Source organism: Chlorocebus sabaeus, chromosome 6 (genome assembly GCF_047675955.1).
Source record: "Chlorocebus sabaeus isolate Y175 chromosome 6, mChlSab1.0.hap1, whole genome shotgun sequence".
Taxonomy (NCBI): domain Eukaryota; kingdom Metazoa; phylum Chordata; class Mammalia; order Primates; family Cercopithecidae; genus Chlorocebus; species Chlorocebus sabaeus.
Window position 1 is genome coordinate 27,242,569 of NC_132909.1, and position 27,661 is coordinate 27,270,229.

Genomic DNA, 27,661 nt, shown 5'->3' on the forward strand with positions numbered 1-27,661 from the left:
TTCATTTTAGCCATATCCAGAAACCTGCCGTCAGGTGAGCTCTTGGGGCCAGAGAGGAAAATGGATCTGTGGCAGCTGCTGAGAGTCGAGGGAGCCACAAGGGCCCAACATATTCATGAGGAAAGATCTCTGCCCTTCTATTGGGAGGCCCCGAAGGTCCAGTCTTGGAACTCGAACTCCAGATAAGACTCCCTGGTAAAGACAGAGTGTGGCTGCCCTGTTTCAGACAGCAAGAAGAGGGGCTGGGCGGGGCTTTTACCTGGGGCTCAACAACCCCACCTTGGCCAGAGCCTCCCAGCCGACCATCTCAGAGGCTACAAGCAAGTCTCAAATCTCCCTTCTACCCTGGGCCTCTGCATCTCAACTGTAAAACGTAAGCCTTGATCCAGAAAAGCTTCCTGTTTGTTTGTTTTGTTTTGTTTTTTATTTTGATGTAGAGCCTATTTCAGTAAACAATGCATAGCACACATTTAGTGTTCCCCACCCTGTGTCCAGCAGTGGGGATGAAAGGGTGCTCCAGTTCCAGTCTTCGTCCCTGTGGGGCTTATGCTGATTCATTCATTTCTCCATTCTCTCTTCCACTCATCAGTTCCCTCCACAGTTGTGTGACACGTGCCAGGCTCTGTTCTAGGAGTCGAGGATACAGTGGTGAGCAAAATGTGCAGGTCCCCACCTTCATGCGCCGACAGAGTGAGGAAGAAACTCAGTGAACAAACAAATGAAGTGAAATCTCCATGCTCTTCCTCCCCCAACCCCAAGAGTCGCTGCAGGAGCTAATGAGGACGCTATCTCCGCACTCCCCAAGGAGGCCAGATGCTTTAATTGAACTTAACTTTCTCTTAAGTTTAATAGGAAAAAATAGTTTGTTTTTAATTATAGAGATAATGAATCCTGAATACGCCTCTTCAAAGAATGCTGCCCTTCCCCACAGATACTGATCTGTTCTGACCCCTGTTTTAGACTCATGTTGGTAAATGGACAACAACGATTCCGTGCTATCAAGGAGAAACCGAGGCAGTCAGGCAGGGAACTCCCCCACGGCTGACATCTCGTTGGATGTGCTGCCAAAGCCCATCTCGGGGCAGCTTCGGAAGTGGGGGGTGGGGGGAATAACTCCACCCCCCACTTTTGAGCTGGTCTCCTCCTTTCCACTTTGAGCTGGTCTCTTCCTTTCCACTCTGATGCCCTGTCTATCCCTGGGGAGGTCAGGGAAGGGTGGGGCCGTGTGTAGGGAATCTTGAAGTGATGTGGTCAGTTCAACGAAGTGGGTGGTCTGGACTGGCGTAGTTAATGAACATTTTTGTCTTGTTTGGTTTCTCCGTGCTTCTGTTTATTTTTGCCTAATAGAACAGGCTGACTTTTGATGCCGTCCAACAACTGACTTTCTCTCTTTTTCCATCCAGCCTTACTTTGCCCTGGACTGGAAATTATTTCTGTTTTTTTCCCTCTACAGGTTCTAGGGTTTCAGGAACCGCTCAATTGAAAATAATTCTAGCTGAGAGGACTTCTCCAGAATACCAGGGGTGGGTTCCAACATGTGCGAGGGGCGGTAGCCCTAGGGCACAGCCCAGCTGGGCCTGTTGCAGGGTCAAGCATCCGCTAGGAGATTGAAATCACCAGCTACTTAGAGTCGTGCAGAAGAAATAACCCTAGGTGCTTGTAAGTTTTAATTTGGGAATATAGAGATACTTTCATTGACCCAGATGTCGTAGAAAATTAGATAAAATCCAAAAGATGTGTAGATAATAAATTTAATTCCAAACTTTAGAGTCTAAGACACAGACTGATTTTCAGGCAAAGAAATGAAAAGGCACCTCCAGGTCTGTCCCTGTGGATACTGATGACTAAGACATCGACCAACTCGACTGACACCTCCAGAGAAACTATTTGGGCAAGGTGTGGTGCTTGGCAGGGCTCCAGCAATGAACACAACAAAGCTTCAACCCGACACAGAGTACTGTCTTCCTGGAGTGGGGCCTGATGTGGCACAGACATGTCATCAAGGCCATGTGATGTGAGCTGCCACGTCTGGCTGTCATGCTAGTAACAGAAACCCAGGCCCCAATCTCTGGGTTGGGAGGTTGGGAGGTGGGGACAGACATTAGGGAGGGCTACACAGAGGAAGCAACAGTGAAGCTTAAACCTGAGGAGTAAAAGGGTAGACAGCAGTGTTCTAGGTAGAGGAAATATCACGGACAAAGGCCTGGAGATAAGAGAAAAATCAGAACTTCAGGAAACTGAATGAATTCAATGTTTCTGGATTAGAACCTGTGATGTGGGTGGGCAAATGAGGACCCACCCTAGGCTGATGTGTCGTCATAAAGGTTCTTGTAAACTGTGTCAAGGATGACACTGCTGTAGTCTGCAGCAGCGTCTCAGCGTGCAAGCGACAAGATCAAATTTTGCTTGAGCCCAGGAGTTCAAGACCAGCCTGGGCATCATAGCGAGACCCTGTCTTTACAAAAAGTTTTTAAAAATTATCCAGGCATGGTGGGGCATACCTGTAGTCCTAGCTACTCAGAAGGCTGAAGTGGGAGAATTGCTTGAGCCTAGGAGGTCAAGCCTGCAGTGAGCCATGATTGCACTACTGCACTCCAGCCTGGGCAACAGAGCAATACTCTATTTCAAAATAAATAAATAAATAAAATTGCATTGAGAAAAAGGATGCTGGCTGCAGTGCGGAATATGTTGGGTACAGTGAAGGCTGGCAAGATGGAAGCTGTTGTATTAATCAAATGAGAGAGAGTGGTGGTGGTGGATCAGGGTCATGGCAGTGGGAATGGCAAGAATGGACAGATGGGGGAATCAATATAATTTGGTGATTGATTAGACAATGGCTGTATTGGAGAGGAAGAAATCCAGGATGACCTCTTGTCATTCATCCCTAGAAAAGAACCGAAGTCCATTGAACATGGGAGAGAGATGGCAGGTTAGCTTTGGAGATACTCATGAGATATCCAAGAGTAGATGCCCAAAAAGTTTAGGCCTAAAGTTATTTGAAGCCCAAAAGAGAGGCCAAGCTTGCCTATAGAGTATGTAGGGTAAAGAGAAAAAATACAATAAAACCCCAAGGAAATGACATATTGTATGGAGAGAGAGAGAGGGAGAGAGAGAGAGAGGAGATCATGAGAAGTAAGTCTCTGAAGGAGCCCAAAAAGAAATGGCCAGAAAAAGGTAGCAAAGAAAGAACCCAGGGAGGCTGTGGTGTCTCATAAGTCAAATTTTTAAGAGGCAGTTATGCCCTCATGATCGCAGAAAAATAAAACAGGTTAGCTGAAAATTGAAAAGTGTTATCTGTCCGCAAGCATTTAAGCAGTCTTGGTGAGAGTTGGAGGGCTCCAAAGTCAAACAGCAGTATGTTAAAGAGGCAATGGAGCTATGAGAAGTGGGTCCAGCAAGAGATGATAACTCTTTAGAAACTTGCTGGTTGTGAGAACAAAAAGGTCTTTAGGACTGTAGGAGATCTCTTTCTTCATAAGGATGGGAGATGTTTAAGTATGCTTAATTGTTGGAAGGAATAAGCAAAGAGAGAGAAAAAGTGAGAGATGATACAACCTAGAAGAAAGCTGGGCACGGTGGCTCACGCCTGTAATCCCAGCACTTTGGGAGGCCCAAACAGGTGGATCATCTGAGGATGGGAGTTCAAGACTAGCCTGGGCAACATGGTGAAGCTTCGACTCTACTACAAATACAAAAATCAACTGGGTGTAGTGGTGCATTCCCGTAATTCCAGCTACTTGGGAGGCTGAGGCAGGAGAATCGCTTGAACCCAGGAAGTGGACTTAGCAATGAGCTGAAGCTGAGATCGCGCCACTGCACTCCAGCCTGGGTAACAGAGTGAGATTCTCTCTCTCTCTCTCTCTCTCTCTCTCTCTCTCTCTCTCTCTCTCCATACAATATGTCATTTCCTTGGAGTTTTATTGTACTTTTTCTCTTTACCCTACATACTCTGTAGGCATATCTGTATCTATATCTATATCTATATCTATATCTATATCTATATGGGGAGAGAGAGAGAGTTCTCATGATTCCTGGTGAATGGCAATATTCCCCATACATATATGAAGGAATAAATCCACCCAGCCATCGTGCTCAGGAGGCAGGAATGGGAAGACTGGAGCAGAGGGAAATTGAGATGCCCTACCTCCAACACCAGGGTACAGGATTTCTGCTGAGAGGGGAAAGAAGGAGGAAGATGAGGGAGGTAGGTAGGGGTAGGAGACCTACTTCCAACATGGGGACAGGCTTCTCACAAAGAGGGCAGAGAAGGAGAAGGGTAAAGGAGGGAGGTGGCAGTAGGAAAAACATTGGGGAGTTTTGGGATAATCACTCAGAGGATTGATTGTCCTGGGGAGAAATCTCGCAGGAGTAGTCATCAGTGCAGAAGACTCATCAGCACCTAAAAAACTTGTGTTTGTGGTGCCTCCAGTTTGCAAACTTTGCAAAGTTTGTGTGATGTTTCTCTAGTGGTCCTTGCTAATTCAGTGAAATTAGAGGTAGGGGATGAAGAGACTGCTTCAGGAATAAGAATTTGCCTGGGTGAGGCATAAACAAGCAAAAGAGAAGTGTCATAGAGGAGACTCAGGTGTGTGAGAATGGTTGAAACAGAAGACCATGGAGAGGAGATGGAGAAGCAAAGGGAGAAGGCACTGCTCAGAAGGAAAATAGTATTGGCATCTGTATTAGTTCGTTTTCACACTGCTGTAAAGAAATACCCAAGACTGGGTAACTTATAAAGGAAAGAGGTGATAGGGTTTGGGTGTGTTTCTACCCAAATCTCGTCTTGAACTGTAGTTCCCATAATCCCCACATGTCATGGGAGGGACTCAATGGGAGGTAATTGAATCATGGGGGCAGTTACCTCCATGCTGTTCTTGTGATAGTGAGTTCTCATGAGATCTGACGGTTGTATAACCATCTTCACTCTCTTCACTCTGCACTTCTCCTTGCTGCCACCATGCGAAGAAGGACATGTTTGCTTCCCCTTCTGCCATTTTTGTAAGTTTCCTGAGGCCTCCCAAGCCCTGCAGAACTGCGAGTCAATTAAACCTCTTTCCTTAATAAATTTCCCAGTCTCGGGTATGTCCTTATGGCAGCATGAGAACAGACTAATACAAGAGGCTTAATCGACTCACAGTTCCATATGGCTGGGGAGGCCTCAGGAAACTTACAATCATGGCAGAAGGTAAAGGGGGAGGAAGGCACCTTCTTCACAAGGCAGCAAGAGAGACAGCAAGCGAGTGAAGAGGGAAGAGCCCCTTATAAAACCATCAGATCTGGTGAGAGCTCCCTCACTATCATGAGAACAGCATGGGAGAAACCTCCCACATGATCCAATTACCTCCCTCCAGGTCCCTCCCTTGAAACCTTGGGATGACAGGTCAAAATTTGGGTGGGACTACAAACCATATCAGCATCTGAGACCCAGAAGTCTCAGAAAAATAGAAGTAAATGTACAAAAATTAGTACATCTTTAAGGGAGCTAGGATAAGACATTGGATCTGAGAATGAGATGGTTCTAGTAGTTAAGACTTGAGAGAGTTGTAGTTTTGCGGAGAAGGTGTGGTGCACCTAGGGACGCAGATGGCCCAGCACCTGGCTGGCTGGCTAAAGTAGGGTGAGGTCACTGAGATGGGCAAGTGGATCAGCCATCTGTAATGCAACAGTGATGGGCTACAGATCATCCTTGTTAAAGCTGAGTTCACCCTTCATAATGACAATATTTGGTGATGAAGGAAGATGTTGACCCGGTTCTCATGATTCCCGGTGAATGACAAAAGTGCCCAGGAGATTGGTAAATGCTGGGGATCACAAGAAGTAGAGGGTAGCAGAGCCAGATGGTGCTAATCTAAAAGGTGCAGAGGCAGAAGTAGAAATAGTTCTCAAAAGCCTTGGGATACAAAGAAGACACAAACTCCTGATCCTGACATGCCACCCTTGAGGGTTGCAGGGAAAGTTTCTTCCTAAAGTGATTCACCAAGACCACAGCATTCACTGTGACAGAACAGGGACATTGAGGATATAAGGTGTATTTAAGAAGGTTTGTTTATCAAGAAACGTGGCTTCCATAGATTAATTTAGAAGGGAGAGGAGCACAAGGTATGTGCTCAGAGAAAAGCAAGCTGTGTATAACATAGGAATAGAAGATGACTAGAGGTCAAAGACAGCAGGAAGGGGAGGACAGTGAAGTCAGCCTGTACTGGAGAGATACTAGTGAGTGGAGGAAGAGCTCCCTTGCCCTCAAGGACCAGCCAGCAAGCGGCAGGATTCATTGATCCATTGGATTCTACCAAGTGTTGGAAACACTTATTGAATCCCTCCCTACTGTCTTCAGAGGCATCTAACCTGATGTGCCCCACTCCTGTGGGGACCCTCAGGACCAGCCAGGTGTCCATACCCATGGTGGGCCTGGTGCTGGTCTCAGAATTTCAAAACTCCCACTACTGCTTCTTCTGTGAAGCTCCTACTTCATTACTGTCAATCTTAGTCTCTCCTGGAAAATTCATTCCACCTCACATAATGAATAAATGATTCTTTTCTTAAATTAGGATTCAACGGAGTAATTGTAAAATTGGTATTTTGCTCAAAAACCCTTTCTTGGAGCTTACAAAAATGACATTAGAGAGAAACTTTCTCAGCGGTGATTTTTACAAAATGTAGCATATTAAACTGTATTTAAATACATTGAACTTACATAAATTATCACAAGCAAAAAAAAAAAGGACAATTATTATGTTTCCAAAAGATTTCAGTGGCTTTCACATGAGCAAGACCTAATGACTCTGTCTATTAAAACGACTAATGTTTAGAAAACTGTTTTGTGTACCTTAGGACAGGACATCTTAGCCCTCAGGAAACAGACCAGACTGCAGGACATACATTCCATGTCCTGGGTGTTGAGAATTGAAAAACAAACAGACAAACACACAAACAAAACACAGTTTTAAAATTATAACAGCTTTTCTAAAATTTACATAATTTTCAAGGGCATAGACCCTAATTTATTGAATCTTTTTGCTCCTAAACTAGTATCCAGTGCATAATAGTCCTGCCAATATACTTGATAAACTGAACTAAACTCAATTCTCAAGTAGCCAAATTGGAATTCAGTGCAAAAAAGTCATTAGAGTAACTCTTGGGAGAAGGGTGACTTAAGACCAGTATGGATACATAAAATGTGCTTATGGGTATGGTTAAGAATGCAAGGCTTTTTCACTCTCCTCCATATCCACCATGGGGACTTCCTGGAGTACCTTGAGAGGGGCTTATCTTGAGATAGATAGCATTTTCCACACTCTCCCTCTGCTCTCTCCCTCTGACCCTCTTGTTCATGCATTGGGCTCATGCCATGCTACTGCATGCAAAGTACACTGATAATGGATGAATGGATTGATGGACGGACGGACGGACGGACGGATGAATGGATGGATGGATGGATGAATGAGTAAATGGATGGATTAATGAGTGGATGGATGGGTGGATGGGTAGATGGATGGATGGATGAATGGATAGATGGATGGGTGGATAGATGGATGGGTGGATGGATGGGTGTATGGATGAATGAGTAAATGGATGGATCAATGAGTAGATGGATGGGTGGATGGGTAGATGGATGGATGGATAGGTGGATGGATGGGGGGATGGATGAATGGGTGCATGGATGGGTGGATGGGTGGATGGATGGATGGACAGTTGGATGGGTGGATGAATGGATAGATGGGTTGGTGGATAAATTGGTGGATGGATGAAAGGATGAATTGGTGGATGGGTGCATGGATGGATGGAAGGATGGATGTATAGTAAATGAAAGGAAAGAAGAAATTCACCCCTGAAATACTCTCACTCCTAGGTTCAACATCAGTCTGTAATAACCAAGAGAACATGCTGATAGGTCCCTGAGAGGCGGTATCCCAATGTGAAGCCACCACCACCAACTCCCTACTGGCCCCAGGTTAGAAAGACATGGACTTGTCAGTACAACAGATCCAGGATGAGAAGGAAGAAGTGCCTTCCCCTTCTGCATCCACAGTATGGATGCAGAGAACCCAGATTTGTTTGGCAAATCTTAGAGTCTAGAACTGAAACCCCACGTGGTGAAGCCTTCCAGTGGTACCAATCTTCCTATGCTCCCTCCTTGCCAGAGGCGATAAGTATTGAATTTAAGGCCCACCGATAAGTCTTCTGGCAGGCTGAATGAGGAATAAAGTCTGAGAACCCATGACTCTTCTTGGTAGTCCTGGTTAAAAGCCCACACTCCTCAGATGACCCAGACACAGTGGACGATAAGTCAAGTTGGAAAGGTTGAGGAGGATGAGATTCCAGAATCCGTGTCTCTTCCTCCCACCCTGTGTGTTCACCTCCCATTCTTCCTCCTGTTTTTCTCTCTCCCCTAAGTCTCATTTTTTTTTTTTTTTGAGACAGGGTCTCACTGTGTTGTCCAGACTGGAGTGCAGTGGCATGATCTTGACTCACTGCAACCTTTGCCCCCAAGTTCAAGTGATTTTCCCACCTCAGCCTCCCTGGGTAGCTGGCAGTACAACAGGTGCATGCCACCATACCCGGCTAATTTTTGTATTTTTTTTATAGAGATGGGGTTTCACTATGTTGGTCAGACTGGTCTCGAATTCCTGACCTCAAGTGATCCACCCACCTCGGCCTCCAAATTGTTGGGATTACTGGCGTGAGCCACCATACCTGGCCCCCCCTAAACCTCTCACTCAAAAGGGGAAGTGCCTTGGTCTGACCCTGTTGGAATCTGTGATCTCTCTCCCTTCCCCTGCCTTCCTTAACACCTCCTCCACCTCCTCCGTCAGCCAGAACTTGTGCAAATGACACTTGGAGTTCCACCTTCCCTGGCACGTCGGATGAGGAAATGACTGGAAACCTGACAGTCTATCACTACCAGGGAGTGACAATTTAAAAAAAAAAAATGATTCAAGTTATGAGTGTAAGTTTAAAAATGTAACTAAAAGCCTTCATCAAAGTTTAAAGAGCTTCTTGCGCTTTTAGCATTTGCTTATTCTGATTTATTGACAATGACACACCTAGGAACAGTCATCTCTGCTGAGGCAGTGAAGTAATGGACTGTAGGGGGAGAGAGAAAAAGAGAGAGAGGGGGAAAAAGGGAAAAAAAAGGGAAGGTGCAGCTCACAGAAGAGAGGCCGCTGATTACAGCCCACTAATTTGTTATGCACTCCGGCAAATCAGCGGTGATTCATATGACAAATAAGGAGAAAAAATTAACAGCTGTCATGTTGTGATGTGTTAATTTCCTGACAGTCTCTGCACTGAAGCCAATTACTGATTTAAGGGCAGGGAGAGAGAGCCCTGTTCAAGCTTCTAATTAGGCTTCTTCAAGACTAAAAGGATAAAAGCAAAAATAAGAGCAAGAGAATGAGGCAGGTAGCTGGGCTCCAGGAAGCTCACATGCTTTTAAAGCCCCAGTTAAACAGCTTTAGGCTTAAGTGTGTTTAAGATAAGAATTTAGAAACATTTATTCACTTTTATCCCTGACCTGGTGGTTTAGGCTTTTGTGGACTAATTGGGAGCTGAGCAGGGCCCAGGGCTCTTGTTGCCCTCTTTCTGCACGAGTCCAGCCTCTCAGATGTAATCTACTAATAATACCTTTGTTTAGCCGTGTCAACAACCATTCATCACCGTGGTAGACAAAGGGCGGTGGGCCCTCCACCAGCTTCCTACTCAAGGATCCTGCTGAATGCTGGACCTCCATTGTACTAACTGGTCCTGTGGCACTGGCCCCAAAAGAAGGCTGGCGGTGAGAGGAAGTTATTGGGGTCTGGCTGCTCAGACATCTAGGAAGCCTCCACATAGACTCAAGGGAAAGGAGAACTCATACGCTGTTGGTTTGACTTTGGTTTCTTCCAACATACTGTCATGCCTGATCCCAGTTACCTTATTTGTCATGTCCACGGATCCAGCTATCCAGAGTAGGAATGGATCTTTTCTAGGGACCCAAAAGATCTTCCATGGGAAGAGTTAAGGGGTGCTGGCTGCTGAGAGAATCATTCTTGCCCATTCTAGACACACTGGGGATTCAACAAAGTTATCCATAGTAGGAGCTCCTCTCTAGCCATCATCATCAGTCAGAAAAATGGGACTTCGAGAGATCATGTGCCTCTGAGTATGACCAGCTACACAGATAGTGGTTCTTGTTTTAATTTGTTTTCCAAGAAAGGCAGTTCCCTTCCCATCTGTGCCCTTAATTCTTTCCTAGGGCTTTTAAAAAGGCTATTTGTAAATTTACTGGTTACTACTCAAAAGCAGTAGTCATGGATTGGTGCTGTGGTCACAGGAGCACGGGAGCCCTTCCTCAGAGGATTCCCAGGAAGGGCTTCTTCCTCAGATGGAAAGAAGCCTTATTTCCCAATGCTAATGGGTTTTTCCTTGTAGGTGGGGGAAATCCATCAGGATTCTTTGATTGCCTGTGACAACAGAGAGAGAGAGAGAGAGAGAGAAAAGTAGGAGAAGAAGAAAGAGAAGAAGAAGAGGAGGAAGAAGAAGAAGGAGGAGGAGGAAGAAGAGATGAAAGAGGAGGAGGGAGGTGGAGGGAGGAGGAGGACAAGGAGGGAGATAAAACCAAGGCTAAGTGGCCACAGTGAAGAGAGAATTTCTTGGCTCACAAACTAAAGAATCCAAGAAGATCTTGCTTGGGGGTCAGAACTTCAGGTAGGAATCCTGAGGCTTGAAATCACTGCCTTAGCCTCTTATCTCAACCTCATTGGTGTGGGTCACATTTTCAGATGGGCTTTCCACCAGCTAATGACCAACCAGAAACATACTCCACAGGTCCATGTCTGCTCGGAAAGAGAACCAGGTCTTTCTCTGTTAGTCACCCCATTAGAAGTCCTGAGTTGACACTCTGGTTGACAGGATGAGATTCATTAGGGAATCAACTACTGACTAAATTAGACCTTGATATCATTGGAATGTTTTGTACCCTTCTCATCTCAGGCTGAAATGAGATCCCCAGTGTTGGAGATGGGGCCTGGTGGGAGATGTTTCGGTTAAGGGTGTGGATCCTTCATCAATGGATTGGTGCCCTCCCCATGGTAATGAGTGAGTCCTCACTCCTATTAGTTCACATGGGAGCTGGTTGTTTAAAAGAGCCTAGCATGTCTCTTGCTGCCTCTTGCCATGTGACCTGCCTGCCCCCCTCCACCTTCTGCAATGAGTAAAATCTTCTAGAGGCCTCTCCAGAAGAAATTCATGGTGCCGTGCTTGTACAGCCTGTGGAACCGTGAGCCGAATAAACCTCTTTTCTTTGTAAACTACCCAGCCTCAGATATTCCTTTATAGCAATGCAGAACAGACTAATACAGACCTGAATCCTAGGTCCACCATGAAGCTAAGAGAAGAGCACACTCAGACAGGAGCATGAGGAAAAGATGAATTTCCAAAGAAAATCTGGGGATGATCCGTAAAGAAGAAGGAAACCATAAATGTGCCTCAGAGTGAATCAGTGGACACAAAAGAGAGCCTTGCAGAAAGCTTCTAGGTCAATTCTTATGTTTCTGGATTCCTTTCAGCTTCCTAATATTTAAATATATTTAAGGTGATGTTAGCTAATTTTTCGGAAATTTGCAGGCTGGGGAGGAGGGAAGAGCAAGGGGTAGGGGCAGAAGCCCATTGGCGGTCACATTTGCAGCCAGCTCCTATTTTTGTAACAGTGACCCTAGAATTCAGATGCAGAGCAGGGCTCATTTATTGCAGGGCTTTCTTTCAATAGAGATTTATCACATGTCTGGGAGTCAAACAGGCCCCTAACCTGGAGGCATTTGCACGGCCCCTGGTGATGCAGCCCTGCTCTGGGACCTGTGCAGCCCCAGCTGAGGTCACGCCAACCCTCTGCCCCAGAGAATTGCTGCCTCTTGCTGCCCGAGTGTCTGGGTCCAGGGTAAGCACATCATTACTACAATTAAAGAATCACTCATGCGTTGACCGGTAAGGGGAAAATAGGTCCCTAGAGCCCCAGCCTCCTCTGGATGGCTTCCTCCTTTTAGGCAGGTGGTCTGATTAAAAGGCTTCAATGGTTTATTTCATTAGGAGTCACTGTTGGTATTGTCTGAGACAACAAGAATCCTTCGACATTGATTTTGTTGGTGACTGCAACCCTAAACTGGAAGGGATGGCTAAAAGATAATTCACTCTATAAGCTTTGCTCAATCCTGACCCATTATCAATTGAGTTGAAATATGTCAGCACGGTGAGATACGGAGCATATTATCTTTTTTAGGAAGGTTCACTGAGTGAATAACACACATGCATTTACCTATCTAAGTGCTATCCAACAGACTTATGATCCATTGATTTATATAGCACTCTTCATCTGCATCAAGATGTTCTCCAAGAGAATGCCACGGCTGAGGAGAATTCTGTGCTGGCCTTGGGGAGAAGAGGCCACCTCCAGGGTGGGCAGTTTCCACTTTGTCAATCCCCTCTGAGCTTGGAGAAACACTTCCCCTGTCAGGGAGACTGTGCTGGCCAACTGGGGTTCCTTCTATGGGGTGGAGATGATGGACTGAGCTGAGTTCTATCAGAGTGGTGGAAGAAGCAGCCAACCAGCTTTGGTCTGGGAAGGCATCAAGATAATTCTGACCTAAAGAGGAAGACAAGGTTGGTCGGGTGCAGTGGCTCACACCTGTAATCTCAGCACTTTGGGAGGCTGAGGAAGGTGGATCACTTGAGGCCAGGAGCTGGAAACCAGCCTGGCCAACACAGTGAAATCCCATCTCTACCAAAAATAAAAAAAATTAGCTGGGCATGGTGGCGCATGCCTGTAATCCCAGCTACTTGGGAAGCTGAGGCACGAGGATTGTTTGAACCGAGGAAGTGGAGGTTGCGGTGAGCTGAGATCACGCCACTGTACTCCGGCTTATGTGACAGAGTGAGACCAAAAAAAAAAAAAAAGAAGGAGAAGGAGAAGAAAGGGTAGACAGATACAGAATTGAAACAAAAAAGGCAGATGAGAATCCCAGGAGGAAGGCAAAGATGCTTGACAAAAACACAGAGGGAATTCTGGTTTTGATGAAAGCAAGAGTGCTTTTGCAGGCTGAAAATCTAGGCCTGGGATGGGTAATAAAGATAAAGAGAACAACATGAGAAATTCCAGGGTATGTGATCTGAGGCCCTAAAAATCCAGAAAATGGACTGAGTCCTCCATTCCACTGCTTGCCATGTTGCACACCTGTTTGGTTTCCCGAACTCTTCCAGTGTCTTTGAGAAGGACTTGGAGAGACGCTGCCTCTGTTTCCATGGCCCTGCCTCTTCTCTCCTTCTGTCTCTAGCTCTCACTTTCTCCACAGGTTCCCCTGTCTGCCTTAATTTTTCTTCCCTTCTCCTCCCTTTCTCACTGTTTCAGGTCCCTTTTACCATAACCAATTCTGACTATTTTAATCTCTGATGGGTTTTAATTACTACTCAAGGGTTGTAGGATATTTGTGGGAGTGAGAGAGGTCCTCAAAGGAAACAAAACCCAAACAGACTGCATGAGAAGTATGATCCGATGGGCCAGGCAAAAGTCAGGTTTAGAGTCTGCTCACTCTGAAGGTTGACCAGGTCCCTCCTGCCCTTCTGCCTCCTCTTTTCCATGCACAACCATCCTTGCACTGATGTCCATTGGCCAATGAAGAAGATGCTTCCATCGTGGTGGTCTTGGTGACAATTGTGGGACCTTGACATAGGCCATGCATGAAAACCCTTTTCTTCTTGGCTGCTTCTTTTCCATCCAACAAAAGGTATTTTTCTTTCATCTTCCTCCTCCATAGGTACCTGTAGATATTTTTCAGTGCTGTGATTTAGCACCAGAGTTAGGGGGCTGTTGCATTTAAAAGGCATCATTTTCTGATGAGCATGTGGCCTTATCAGCTCCTCTCTCCCTGCGTGGCTGAGTGTTATCAGTGCATGCTGGGAAGCACTTGTGTTAGGGAAGCGAGCCTCAGCTGAGAGGTGCTGTGTTACTACAAAGCTTTCAGGTGATGGAGTGGCTGGTGCAGAGAGACACATCAAGATAGCAGGAATCCGGAGAATGTTCTCTGTAAGATTAAGCAGCAAGAACAGGTCAAACCAGAGACCCACTGTCTAAATGTGTAGGGAGAGGAGAAATAGTTAGGTATGTGGTCCTTAGAAATAAAAAAGTCAGAGTTCTCTCATTGACATGGAAGTGCCTGGAAAGGATTCTGCATTTTACAGGTGTGCAAACTGAGCTTTCATGACTTTCTGCCAGGTACCAAGCCTGTCTGGGCTCTTGGCTGGAGAACCTGCCAGACTTGCAGGTGACCTGAAGGAACTGTACACCCAACAAAGGATTAACATCTAGAATCCACAAGGAGCTCAAACAAATCGGCAAGAGGAAAACAAATAATCCCATTATGAAGTGGGTGAACGACATGAGTAGACATTTCTCAAAAGATGACATACAAATGGCAACAAAGATGAAAACACGTTCAACATTGCTAGTCATCAGGGAAATGCAAGTTAGAACCATAATGAGATACCACTTTACTCTGGTCAGAATGGCCATGTTTTAAAAGGAGAAAAAAAAAAAAAAAGACGTGGGAGTGGATGTGGTGAAAAGGAATCGCTCAGACACTGCTGATGGGAATATAAATTAGTACAACTTCTATGGAAACACAGTATGGAGATTTCTCAAAGAACTAAAAGTAGAGTTACCATTTGATCCAGCCATTCCATGCTGGGCGTCTACCGAAAGGAAAAGCAATCATTATATAAATAAGACACCATCAGGTGTATGTCGATTGCAGCACAGTTCACGATGGCAAAGATATGGGCCCAACCTAACTGTTCCTCAGTGGATGGGTGGATAAGGAAAAAGTGAATCTGTACCATGAATTACTACTCAGGTATCTAGCCCTCTTCCAAAGAAGTGCCATGGCGGGAGGGAGGGTAACACTGAGAGAGCGGAAGGATCTGACAGGGGCACACAGACTCGTTACTCTCCAAGTCCCCATGGGCTCAGAGAAAAACAGGTCAAATCCCAGCACTGTAAGAAACTCCACTCCCCCAAGTTCCACTGGAACCCATTTCAAATTCTGAGTCTGGCAAATCTCAGCTGCCAGAAAAAGTTTATGAAGGAAAGGCAGGGCAGGAGACAGAGCATTTGGTGAGGTTGCAATTGATTTAGGCCGTGTACACAACAAAAGCATCTGATTCCAAGCTCTCGTGAGGGAGTTTCTGACCTGGATCACAGAGACTTGCGTTGATCCAGACATGAGCCCCAGCTAGTCCTAGCAGATCATAAAATGGAAGGTAAAATGCCGGTGATGTGAGAAATAGGCACTTCCTGGGGGAAGTGGGTTGGGGCATAGATTTCATCCCATTCTTAAAAGAGATGGTGACCCCAAAGAGCTGAAGATGTGTCTTCTCACTGCTTCTGAACTGGGCTCTAAAGTCAGACAGACCTGGTTCCAACCTCTGCTCTTGCATGTGAAACTTATACAACCAGAGGCACTTATTTGTCCTCCATGAGCCACAATTTCATAAAAACTATAAAGAGAGGTAACAGTACTGCTACCTCAAGGAACTACTGTTAGGATCAAAGAAGGCATTGCACGTGAAATGATTCCCCAAGCGCCTGGTGCACGGTAACCTCCAGTTGGCACGTGTGTGTGGCAACTGTGCTGGTGGAAGTGGTGGAAGCTGCAGGGCTCTAGCCCTAAGCCTGACCATAACTCAAAAGCCCCTTCTTTCAGGATTGTTGCCTCATCTGTAAAATAGGTACAGTAGTCCCAACCTGCTGCCTCATAGGGATGCTATGATGATGATAAGAAACAGTGGGTAGAAAAGAGTGTAAGGCTAGAACAATGATACATGTAGCCTTTCCCCACCACACAGTTTATTGGGGTGGTTCCCCTGACCCCATTACCAAGCATGGGAGCTGGGCCAGCCTATGCCAGAGGAGGACTGGTGAGCTGGCAGAGGATCTGTAACCCTGATCACCAGGTGGTTTCCCAGAGCCCATAGCTCCAGATCTTCACCTTTTATACAAGCTCAAGGGTAGCTGGGGGCGGGGAGAATTGCCTTTTAATTTAATAGGGAAAATAATTCACGTGCTTATAATGAAATGCGACAAGCAGAACATAACAAGTAAATACAATACAAACTACGTTGCAAGCCTCTAAGGTAACAGAAAATAACTAGTTTTAGTTGCTTTTTTATCTATTATGAGGAATGTCAAGCATTTGACAACAGAGTATTTAATAAAAAATACTATAATTTGTGTTTAAGCGATAGCAATAGATATTACATTTATTTTATTTCTATCCAAGGAGACAGGTTTGGGATTTCTTAAAGGAATTAGGAAATACAAAGTGAGAGGTTTAATGGGCCTGAGATGCACAGGCCGTGGGCTAGGGCTCCCTGGGGCTTGCATGTGGGGACACAGCCAGCTGGAGGGGTGTGTGACCAGCACGTACATCCTCAGTGGAGAGCTAAGGGAGAGATGTGACCACACATGCCAGGGAAAATACTGAGGGACCAATTGGGGGCTGCGCTGGGTATCTTCACATGTGGTCCCTAGGGGCCCCCAGAAGGTCTCAGTACCACTGGGGAGAGGGACCATGACACATTTAGAGAGCAAATAAAACTCTAGGCAAACCTCATTAGCAAACCCCAGAAAAGATGCAGTGTTGTTCTAGCTTTATTGGTGATAGTAAAAAATCCACAATGCACATGCCCATCAAAAAGGGATCAGGGGGCTGGGCATGGTGGCTCACGTCTGTAATCCCAGAACTTTGGGAGGCTGAGGCAGGTGGATCATGAGGTCAGGAGTTCAAGACCAGCCTGGCTAATATGGTGAAACTCTATCTCTACTAAAAATACAAAAATCAGCTGGGCATGATGGTACGTGCCTGTACTCCCAGATACTCAGGAGGCTGAGGCAGAAGAATCGCTTGAACCTGGGAGGTGGAGGTTTCAGTGAGCTGAGATCATGCCACTGCACTCCAGCCTGGGCAACAGAGTGAGACTCTGTCTAAAAATAATTAATTAATTAATTATAAAGGAGATCAGGTAAACAAAATTGTATATCCCTCAGAGGATGGGATTTGGTAAATCTTGCACCTGGATTTACAGGTGCAGGTGGGAGTTGACCTCTGTATTAGTTCATTTTCATGCTATTAATAAAGACATACCCAAGACTGGGTAATTTGTTAAGGAAAGAGGTTTAATGAACTCACAGTTCCACATGGCTGAGGAGGCCTCACAATCAGGGTGGAAGGTGAAGGAGGAGCAAAGGCACATCTTACATGGTGGCAGGCAGGAGAGTGTGTGCAGGGGAACTCCCCTTTATAAAACCATCAGATTTCATGAGACTTACTATCGAGAGAATAGCACAGGAAAAACCCACCACCATGATTCAATTGTCTCCCACCAGGTCTCACCCATGACATGTAGGGAATATGGGAACTACAATTCAATACGAGATTTGGAGGCAGGGACACAGCCAAACCACATCAACCTAAAAAATGCAATGGTGATGGAAAAAAGCAGAAGTGATTTATGTAGATCTAAACACATGCATGTAACCAAACAACATATGTAATTTACAAACGTGTGTGTGTGTGTGTATGTGTAAACATAGATTAGAAAGATTTGGAGGAAAAGTCACAATAATGCTTCCTTCTGGAAGAAGAGAATGGAAGGGGATGAGGAAGAGGTGTGTAGAGACCTTAAGAGTATAATGAAGCCAGCTTCCTGGATGGGACTCAGAATTCCTTGATTTTCTTTTTAAACATCTGCAAGAAATACAGGAAATTTTGATGTTTGGTTAATTTTGAATGTTGGGCATTTAGATATTTCCCTTTTCTCTGTGTTTTTGGTACTTTTTCCCCGAAAGAGCAAGCAAGGTGAACATTCAGATAGCAATATGATCAGGGTGACTTCTTGGGGCCAGGAAAGGGTCTGAGAATGGGGTCAGTGACATAGAAGGTTAGGCACCCTGTCTCACCTTAATTTCATTACTACAGACAAGAAGGTTGGATTTAGATGTCTCCAGGGTGCATCTAGCTCTGGTGTGCTCACCTGCATCAACCAGCTGAAAAATCCTTTTGGAGCTTAGGAAGGAGAAGTTGGGCAGAGGAGTTGCTGAAATGATCAGAGCTCGACTCGAAGCCAAGAAAGGCTTGGACAGAGACAGAGAAAGTGTATGGACAGGACGGTGATGCATGGGTGCCCCAGGAGGAGGGGGCAGCAGTAAGACTGGGTTATGGGAGGGTTAGAGGAGGGCCACCGGGTCATTGAGCAGAGTGAGGATTTGGAGGGTCAGTGTCTCATTGTGTGTACTGGCCAAAATGTGTCTCTTGAGCCTGTGAGAGCTCAGACCCCTTTGAGTGGAGCCAGTATCATGCACCCAGTATCACCACGGTGAAATGTCAGCCCAATGGCCAGATTCCAAGTTTTCAAGAGAAGCCCAAATCCCTTCCTTCTATGAAAGCTTTTAATTTTTAGATGTTAGCTCAACTTATTTTTGTAACCCTTTTGGAGCACAGAACACAGATCTGGGAGCTGCATAGAGCTTCTAGAGATGGTCATGGGTGCTTGGACTCTGAGAACTTTCCATCTGTAGATTTGATAGGAAGAAAGCCCCTAGATGGTCCCACCCTTTCTGCAACTAAATCTTATGGTGGCTGAGCCACTTCCTAAGCATGTGAACTCAGCCAAGTCTTTCAAACTCTCAGAGCCTCAGTTTCCTTAGGGAGTCAAATGGGAATCGTTGGACCTAACTCATGGACTGCTGGGAAGATTAAACAATATCCCATACACATGGGAACGTGTTCAGAACATTGTGAAGTGCTGTTCACACACAGAGCATTAATGCTACCATTCGTGTTGGGTGTTGTGAGTTTTTATAAGCAAAGGATCTGTGTCAAATCCATTCAGTATCCTTGTATCTTAACAACAAATGGTCAAATGTGCCTAACAATTTCTCTTGCGTGGCTCCATGCAGACGATGCTAGCATTTGGGCTCTTTTAAGAAGCTGTTTCTGGTGTGGTCAGACATGACCCTTAAATAAGCGGGAGTTTCCTGGGATTTCCTGCTGGATCTGGTGCCCAATCAACATCAGGTAGCGGCACTGAGAAAGGAGCTCCCTTATCTTGCTCCAAGTCTCATCTCCAGGAGCCCCACTTGGTACTGCTGCACCTGCAGCTGTTCTCACCTGGCTGGGACCGCACCACAGAAGAGAGATCAGCACTGACCTCCCACCTCCCAAGAAGACCACAATGGCGAGAGGCCTGCAAAGGCTGCCACCGGAGAGGCACCCTGGAGGATGTTTGAGGAGAACATGCTCCCTGTCCTCAGGTGAACAGAGGGCATCGTGTGTGAGGGAGACGTAGTTCTGGTATTCCATAGGATCCCAAGTGGGAGGAGTAGGATGCTTGAGTTGTGCAAATCAGAGTTGCATGTATAAAATGGGCAGTTTTGCAAATGGAGAGCTGCGTCTCACTGGAGGAGTTCCAGTCAAGGCGAGTGGCCCTGGAAGAGGTATCAGTTACCATCTGAAGTGTAATCTGGCCACACACCCTGGAGAAAGGCTCCTTCTAGCGTAGGCTTCCAAGATACTCTAGCAACCAAGCATCACAAGCATCCCTGTGGAGCACAGACTGGGGCCTCTTCTGGCTGATCCTCAGAGCAGGACAGACCCCGCCATATCCATGGCCGATCCCATAGCCCACCCCCCACCCCAGGGTCTGTCCAGGTAGCCTGTGGCATAGCCAGAGCAATTAATAACTTTGGCACCTGGATGAGAGGCCCTGGCAGGTTTCTCCCATCCTCCATTTCCCTTCCCAGTCCCTGTGAATAAATTAATCCCCTAATACATAATTAACTTGGAGTTGAAAGGTGAAGTCAAACTTAACCAATTTACTGTTCTGGAGCTGGTTTAGTTCGGATCATGTGATTTTAATTCTTTCCGTATGACCAGGTGATGGTGAAGGAGGCAGGGGGGAGAGGAGAATGCACAGATTAATTTCATTCCTTAACCTCCCTAATGTGCCTGCTTGCTTGCATCGTGTTGCAGACAGCAGATCATCACATGATTTATGGGACTGACCGCTGCCTGCATCTCTCAGGCTAATGACACACACACTAGAGTCATTGATTTGTATGAGTAGCCCCCACTCTTCATTTATCACAATTTAATGTAAGAGTTTGCAATGCAGAAAAAAAAAATTCACATGGGAAACATGGACCCATAGGCCCCGCCGCTAACCAGTTATGAATCATTTGCTGCCTTTTAATATATAGACTCTTCTATTCTGGAAAATGCCCCGTAAGGTCATATTCTTCTCCTGAACATCCCGACAATTAAAGTCCCCAAGAAGCTGTTTGAAGATGCATGGCCCACCAGCACCTTTGTTAGCTCACGCTCTCTTGTAATGCATGCTATCGATTTGCGTCTGAACTCTCCGGAACCCTTCATAAGCCATAACCCGCAAAAGTTTCCGAGGGCAGCACTGTGCAAGCTGAGTGTGTGATGCCCAGGAGCTCCGGGCACGAGCCAGCCAGGCCGCATGTGGACGTGGGGCCTGGCCCCTTCCCCACACAAGCACTGGGGCCAGCCCAAAGGGGCTTGTAGCTCTGAGGGTCAGATCAACTCCCCCAAATTAAGGGCATTTACTTTCTGATTATAAAAAGTGACAAAAGCTAAGAAGTTGGAAGATTTCGAAAAGGAACTAAAGACATGATGAGCAACAATACTGGGAGAGCCTGTATTTTTCAAACTGGGAGAAGGCATCCTGAGCTAACACCTTTGGAACGCTCAAAGCCTCAGAACAGCCTGGCACATCTTCCTGGAGGGACACTTTTAGTCCATACATTGGGAGGAAAAATATATAAATTTTAATTAAAATATACATAGCCCTGTTATATAATGAAATGGAAAACACATTTTGTCAAGATGAAACCTAAGCCTTCAAAATAATGCACTTATTCAGGATCCTTGACTATTCCCAGAGCTGGCTTGACTGTGGAGGGGTGATCTGTGCTCTAGGGTATTAACGGGGGAAGGTTGGGAAGCATAGTTCTTGTAAACCAGCGTCACAGACAAAGAGGCCTAAAGAGCAAAGCAGGCCGGGTGAGGACCCAAGCAGGCAGGACCTAGGAGCCCATCTGCTGGGGAGAGCATGGCTCAGCTCTGGTTGGAGAACTATAGGCCCAGTGTGGACTTGCTTCCTAATTTTCCAGTTATGTATCACATCCTGATTTTTTTTAATGAAAAAAACCCCTATATTTTTAAACTAAGATAATGGAAAGAACACAGTTTAGCCCAAACTGAATGCCGGAATCAGTGAGCAAGTCGCACACTGTAGTGTGATCCGCTCATCACATGCATTCTCTCTCCCTCAGGAAGTACCTCTCATGCCACAGTCAGGAGCAGACTTGTTGCAAGCTGTAGAGATCTTTGGAAAGCAGTATTATTACCCCCAGCAGCAATAGAAAGAGCATTTTCTCAGGCAGGGCACGGTGGCTGTCACCTGTAATCCCAGCACTTTGGGAGGCCAAGGCAGGTGGATCACCTGAGGTCAGGAATTCGAGATCAGCCTGGCCAACGTGGTGAAACCCTGTCTCTACTAAAAACACAAAAATTAGCCTGAAGTGGTGATGCGTGCCTGGAATCCCAGCAGAGGTTACAGTGAGCTGAGATCGTGCCACTGCACCCCAGCCTGGGCCATAGAGTGAGACCCTGTCTCAAAACAAAAACAAAACAAAACAAAAAACAAAAACAAACAAACAAAAAGCGTTTTTGTGGATCCCAGAATAGATTACAGGTCAGGTTCAATCCCAAGGTTAAGAATCCCAAATTAGAAGCTCTGGGTTTGGAGTAAGGAGAAAATAGTTGTCTATTCACCATATTTTTAACAATTAGTGGGTATGAAAGTTTGGTTATGCTAGATGAGTAAATTATGGAGATTTGCTGTACAACATAGCGCCTATGGTTAGCAATATTGTTCACTCAAAATTTGTTAAGAGGGTGGATCTCATGTTAAGGATTCTTATCACAGGTCAGGCACAGTAGCTCATGCTGTAATCCCAGCACTGTGGGGGGCCAGGGTGGGTGAATCATTTGACCCCAGGAGTTTGAGACCAGCTTGGGCAACTTGGTGAGACCCCATCTCTACAAAAACTATAAAAAAAAATTAGCTGGGCATGGGGGCTCATGCCTGTAGTCCCAGCTAATCAGGAGGCTGGAGTGGGAGGATGGCTTAAGTCTAGGAGACAGAGTCTGCAGTGAGTTGAGATCACGCTCTGTGCTCTAACCTGGGCAACAGAGCGAGACCCTGTCTCAAAACAAACAAACAAGCAAAGAGTTCTTACCATAAAGAAAAAGGCATCATGGCAACTCCAGGAGATGTTAAGTGCACCTGTTACCTTGATTTTGGGAATGGTATCACAGGTGTTTGCATATTTCAAACTCATCAAATTGTACACATTAAACATGGGCACAGGGAGGGGAACATCACACACCGTGGTCTGTTGGGAGGTTGGAGGAAAAGAGAGGGAGAGCGTTAGGACAAATACCTAATGCATGTGGGGTTTAAAACCTAGATGATGGGTCGATGGGTGCCGCAAACCACCATGGCACATGTATACCTATGTAACAAACCTGCATGTTCTGCACATGTATCCCAGAACTTAAAGGAAACATTTTTAAAGTACTTTTTTGTGTGTAGTCATTATATTTCAATAAAACTGCAAAAATTGGTATCTAATTATAATATATTTGATACTATTTTTTAAAAATTTATAATAACTGCCCCCAAAAAAACAAACAAAAAAATCCAAACACTCTATCACACTAAGGCTATTTATCAATTCTTGAATGAATTATTTTCTTAAAATAATCATTCTGAAGATGTCATCTGGGTTCATTTAGTATTTTCATACCATCATGTTTATTTTGTAGAAATGTCTACCTATAATCCCCCATTGTTTTTCCAGAAGCACCCCACCCTCAGATTTTAGGGAAAGGGGGAAGTAGAAAGAAATTCTGAAGTAATGACCTGGTCTCTGACTGATAAACTCTGGCACTCTAATAGGTGGGATATACATATAGAAATCCACACCAGGGATTGCAGGGCCTGTGATGCATCCACCTTTGTACCAACCCCTGTGCTGCCTCTGGGGTGATGCAGCAGGTGATGTGAAACATCTCGAATGAATGGGAGGCTTCACCCCTGACTGGAGCAGTCAGCTGCTGGGTGCTGAATTATGAATCAGAAAGTGAGGGCAGCACAGTCCTGACCAAAGTGATGTCAGGGATGGAGAAGATGCCCTTTCCAGATGTCCAGCGGGGTTTCACTGGTGGGTAGAGGTGGGTCAGAGAAGGAACCCAGGGGAAAAACAGCAGTGTCGCTGGCTTCAGGCTGTCACTCTGGCTGGTGAGCCCTCTTTGACTCGAGTGCCTCATCTGTTACTGGAGACAGTAATGCCTACCCGGTCCTCCCACCCGTGTCTGTCTTGAGGCTTTTGGTAGGATTGGTTTGTTTTTTCACTGATTGGTTTATACATTCATTAATTCATTCATTCACTCATTCATTCAATAAATACATATAGATACCTCCTATGGGCTAGGCCCTGTGCCAGCAACCCGGGGGTAGAGGGCGAACAGGATAAGCAGGATTTTTGTCCTTATGCTCTAGAGTGGAGGCAGAGCGTGCATTACTAAGAAAACACATCAGATCGTTTCAGACGGAGGGAGTGGAACCTTACAGTGGGCGGTCAGGGAAGTTCTCTAAAGAGGTGATATGTGAATTGAGACCTCAATGACAAGAAGCGTGTGAGGCCCTGTGAGAAGTGCATTTTTAGTAGAGCTAACGAATGTGCAAAGGCCCTAGGGCAGCAATGAGTCTGACACAATTGGGGAACAGCAATCCATCCAATGTGTCCGGAGCTGAGCTTCACTCATCTGAAGTCACCCTCAGGGCAGAATGGGATGAGGTAGTCGGGGGCAGGGAGCAGAGAGGCAGCCAGGGACACAGCCAATGCTGACCCCTGTTCACAGCATCTGGGCTTGAGGGGGCAGTTGACAGAGACTAGGTGCTGCCCTCTAGGAATCCACAGGCTGACGGGGGAGGTGCATCCCAGAGTCATCAGATGGCAAGATGAGGTCTCTGCAGGATATCTGGGGGACAAGAGGCTCTTGAAGGAAGACGATGAATTTGCAGAGAAGCAGAGGGTGGGAACTGGATGTCCAAGACATGGCCTGGAAAGTGTAGGGAACCAAATCAGCTGTTGGTGTGGCCAGACCTGCAGATGGATGCACAGGAGGGGCTGCAGGTAGGAGAGGAGGCCAGCAGGGAGTGGTAACAGATGAGGCAGAGAAACAGAAGAGTGAGTGGAAGGACTCAAGCCTGATCTGCGAGGCTCCCCATCAGGGCTGAGCTAGTAGCCATAGTGGCCCATGGTTTCCAGAGTGGCCAGTCAGAGAACCCCAAGGATCCTTTATCAGACAGAGGATAGCTACCTAGAGACCTCCTGGACCTCAACTTTCCACCCAGAACAGGAAACTTTAACATCCCCAATAATGCAGACAGCTGGGCCAGCACCACGACAAAAGCCAGGTGAGTACCGGCCCACGGCCGACCCTGGCCTATAGATCTGTGTGTTCTGCAAAAGCAGGTAGGATCTCATTGTCAGCAGCTGTCACACTTGCGCTACCTCACCACCACCTCCAGGCCAAAAGCCAGTCTCCAGGCACCTGGGTGGGCTCCTTGAGTGTGCCACTGCTTTTTTTTGTTTTTTTCTGAGATAGAGTCTTGCGCTGTCCTTCAGGCTGGAGTGCAGTGGTATGATCTCGGCTCACTGCAACCTCTGCCTCCTGAGTTCAAGCAATTCTCACGCCTCAGTCTCCTGAGTAGCTGGGATCTCAGGCATGCACCACCACGACAGGCTAATTTTCATATTTTTAGTAGAAATGGGATTTCACTGTTGGTCAGGTTGGTCTCGAACTCCTGACCTCATGTGATCCACCCGCCTCAGCCTCCCAAAGTGCTGGGATTACAAGCATGAACCACCGTGCCCAGCCTAACCACTGCCTTTTCCTAAAACTGTTGCTGTATGCCATCGGCTCATTTAGTCCTCCTATTAATTTGTAAGGTAAACACAGTTACCACTATTTCATGCAAGCAAGCAGGCTCAGAAATGCTAACTGGCCTGTTCCAGGTTTCACAGTTAAAAGGTAATGGAGCTGGTGTTATAGGACTCATGTCTTTGGGGTGCACAAGGCAGTTTTAGGGGCTAGAAAGATACTATGATTTATCCTACATTTTCCTGAAAGGAGAGCTGGAGCCCAGGGTTATGTGGAGGTGGCCTCCTTGGGAGATGGCTCTATGGAACAGGGGTAAGGCACTAAAGGAGATAAAATCATTCTACTTGGTATTTATCCAAAGGAAAGCATATGAGTATGTCAAAGGGATACCTGGATCCCCATATTCACTGCAGCACTATTCACAATTGCAAAAATATGAAATTAACCTAAGTGTCCACTCATGAATGAATGGGCAAAGGAATAGTATTCAGCCAGTAAAAAATAACGAAATCCTGTTCTTTGCTGCAACGTGGATGGAACTGAAGGTCATTCTGTTAAGTGAAATAAGCCAGGTACAGAAAGACAAATATCACATATTCTCACTCATATGTGGGAGCTAAAAAAGTTGATCGCATGGCAGTAGAGGGTAGAATGATAGTCACCAGAGGCTGGGAAGGGTGTGGGGGCTGTGGGCAGGGCAATGAAGAGAGGTCAGTAAATGGGTACAAACATACAGTCAGAAGAAATAAGTTCCAGCATTTGATAGCGCAGTAAGGTGACTATAATTAACAAGAATATATTGTGTATTTCAAAATAGCTAGAAGAAAAGATGAGCAGTGTTCCTAACAGAAAGAAATGATAGAGATGCAGGGTGATGGCTGTGCTAATTACCCTGATTTGATCATTACACATCGTATGCCTGTATTAGAGTATCACATGTACCTCATAAACATGTGCAATTATTATGTATCAATAAAAATAAATAAATTCCATTTTAATTAAAAAAAAAAAAAAAAACAAGAAAGGAGAGAGGGCTGATTCAAGAGCAGCCCAGCCAGGTGCCCTGAGGGCAGGAAGCAGGAATGTGGGTTGGGGCCTGGGTGGGGATTTTTAGATCAACTTGCACAGTACAGGAGAAAAAGGCTGGCCAGAGACTTAAAGCTGAGGCACAAAGTAGCCCATGATGTAGATTCCATGATGAGAAAATTACCCCTCGACATTTTTCATTCCATCCTGAGACTCTCTGTTCAGTGATGCCTATCTCAGAGCTGGGGCATGAGACCGAATTTAGCTACAATTTACAAATAATGTTTCATCATTGTATTTATTGAACTGTTGTTTCCTATTTATGTCTAATAATAGGGGCTTCCCATTGGTGATCATTGCAGAATGTTTCTTTTAACCACACAGGTCCAGCATGGTACCTCAGGCCTGTAATCCCAGCGATTTGGGAGGCTGAGGCTGGAAGATCGCTTGAGCCCAGGAATTCGAGGCTGCAGTGAGCTATGATGGCGCCACTGGACTCCAGCCTGGGCGACAGAGTGAAGACCCTGTCTCAGAACAAAACGCTAACAAAAAAAACCACACTTGGTTCTGTAAAAGAGGTAAGTGGACGTAATGAAAATATAATGAGTGTGGAGTAGAGGGCCCAGAGACGTGGTGGATGTGGTAAAAAGAGACCCAGGAACGGTGAGAAAGCAAGTGAAGGCTGCGGCTCCATCCTGCACTCATTGCTCCCTGCAGACACCCTGATCCTGAGTGCAAGCCTGGTCCTGTTTTCCAATCAGGCCGTCTCCTCCAGATAAGGCTGCTTGTATTAATGATGGTGACAGCAACAACGACTACAGTAAGAACAATAAGCATCATAGCAGAAATTATCATGTCCGATTGAAGTCTCTTGTTTGCCAAATGCTCTAACATCCATTATGGCATCTGAAGGGGACCTCTGCGTCTGTACCTTCCGCAGAGGCCATTTGGGCCAGGGGAGCCCTGGACAACCAGGCTGGACTCAGTGAACAGCTATGAATTGACTGATTGATTGATTTATTGTAAACACTTACAAGAGGCCATGGGGGGAAGGCAGCCTTCCACGAGTTCTGTTTGCTCATTAGAAACTAGTGACTGTAAGGGTACTTTTGCCTTTACCTGATTAACGTACATCTACTGCTCTGGACTGACAGCCTCATGAGGGCAGGGTCTCTTCCTGGTCCCAGTATACAGCAGGGGCTCAGCAAATGCCGAAGCATGAATATTACCGCTTTTAAAGAGGATTTCTTTCTTCCACGATGTCTTGTGAGGATGCTGAGTGAAGGGGTGGGACTCCAAGCTACAGGAGTTCCTTCCCTGATAGCCAGGCCCTGGTGCCTGGCAGATTGTCGGGCATGTTAAATGCACCCATGATGACGAAAAAGCTCTGGACAGCTTAACTCACTGCCAAAAACTGAGACCTTGGTTGTGTGTCATGATTGTCTTATTATTATTGTCAAGTCACATTGTGAAATAAGCTCATTTAACCAGCACGAATTCAGCAAAATGCAGTTGTAGAGGGAGAAGAGCAGAGAAAAATGTTCACATCCCACCCTCCCATCTCTGACGAC

The 27,661-nt window shown here is 45.9% G+C and overlaps 1 long non-coding RNA gene across 1 annotated transcript in view; it reads right to left on the bottom strand.

Moving 5' to 3' along the window:
- Positions 1-413: 413 nt before the first annotated feature.
- The window catches only part of LOC140711970 (uncharacterized), a 34,905-nt gene continuing 7,657 nt past the window's right edge, over positions 414-27,661 (bottom strand). Inside the window, exons 2-3 of the long non-coding RNA XR_012093306.1 lie at positions 6,827-6,889; positions 414-627 (exon numbers count right to left, since the gene is read on the bottom strand). This is a non-coding gene — a long non-coding RNA (uncharacterized lncRNA). The remainder of the gene's footprint in view (positions 628-6,826; positions 6,890-27,661) is intronic.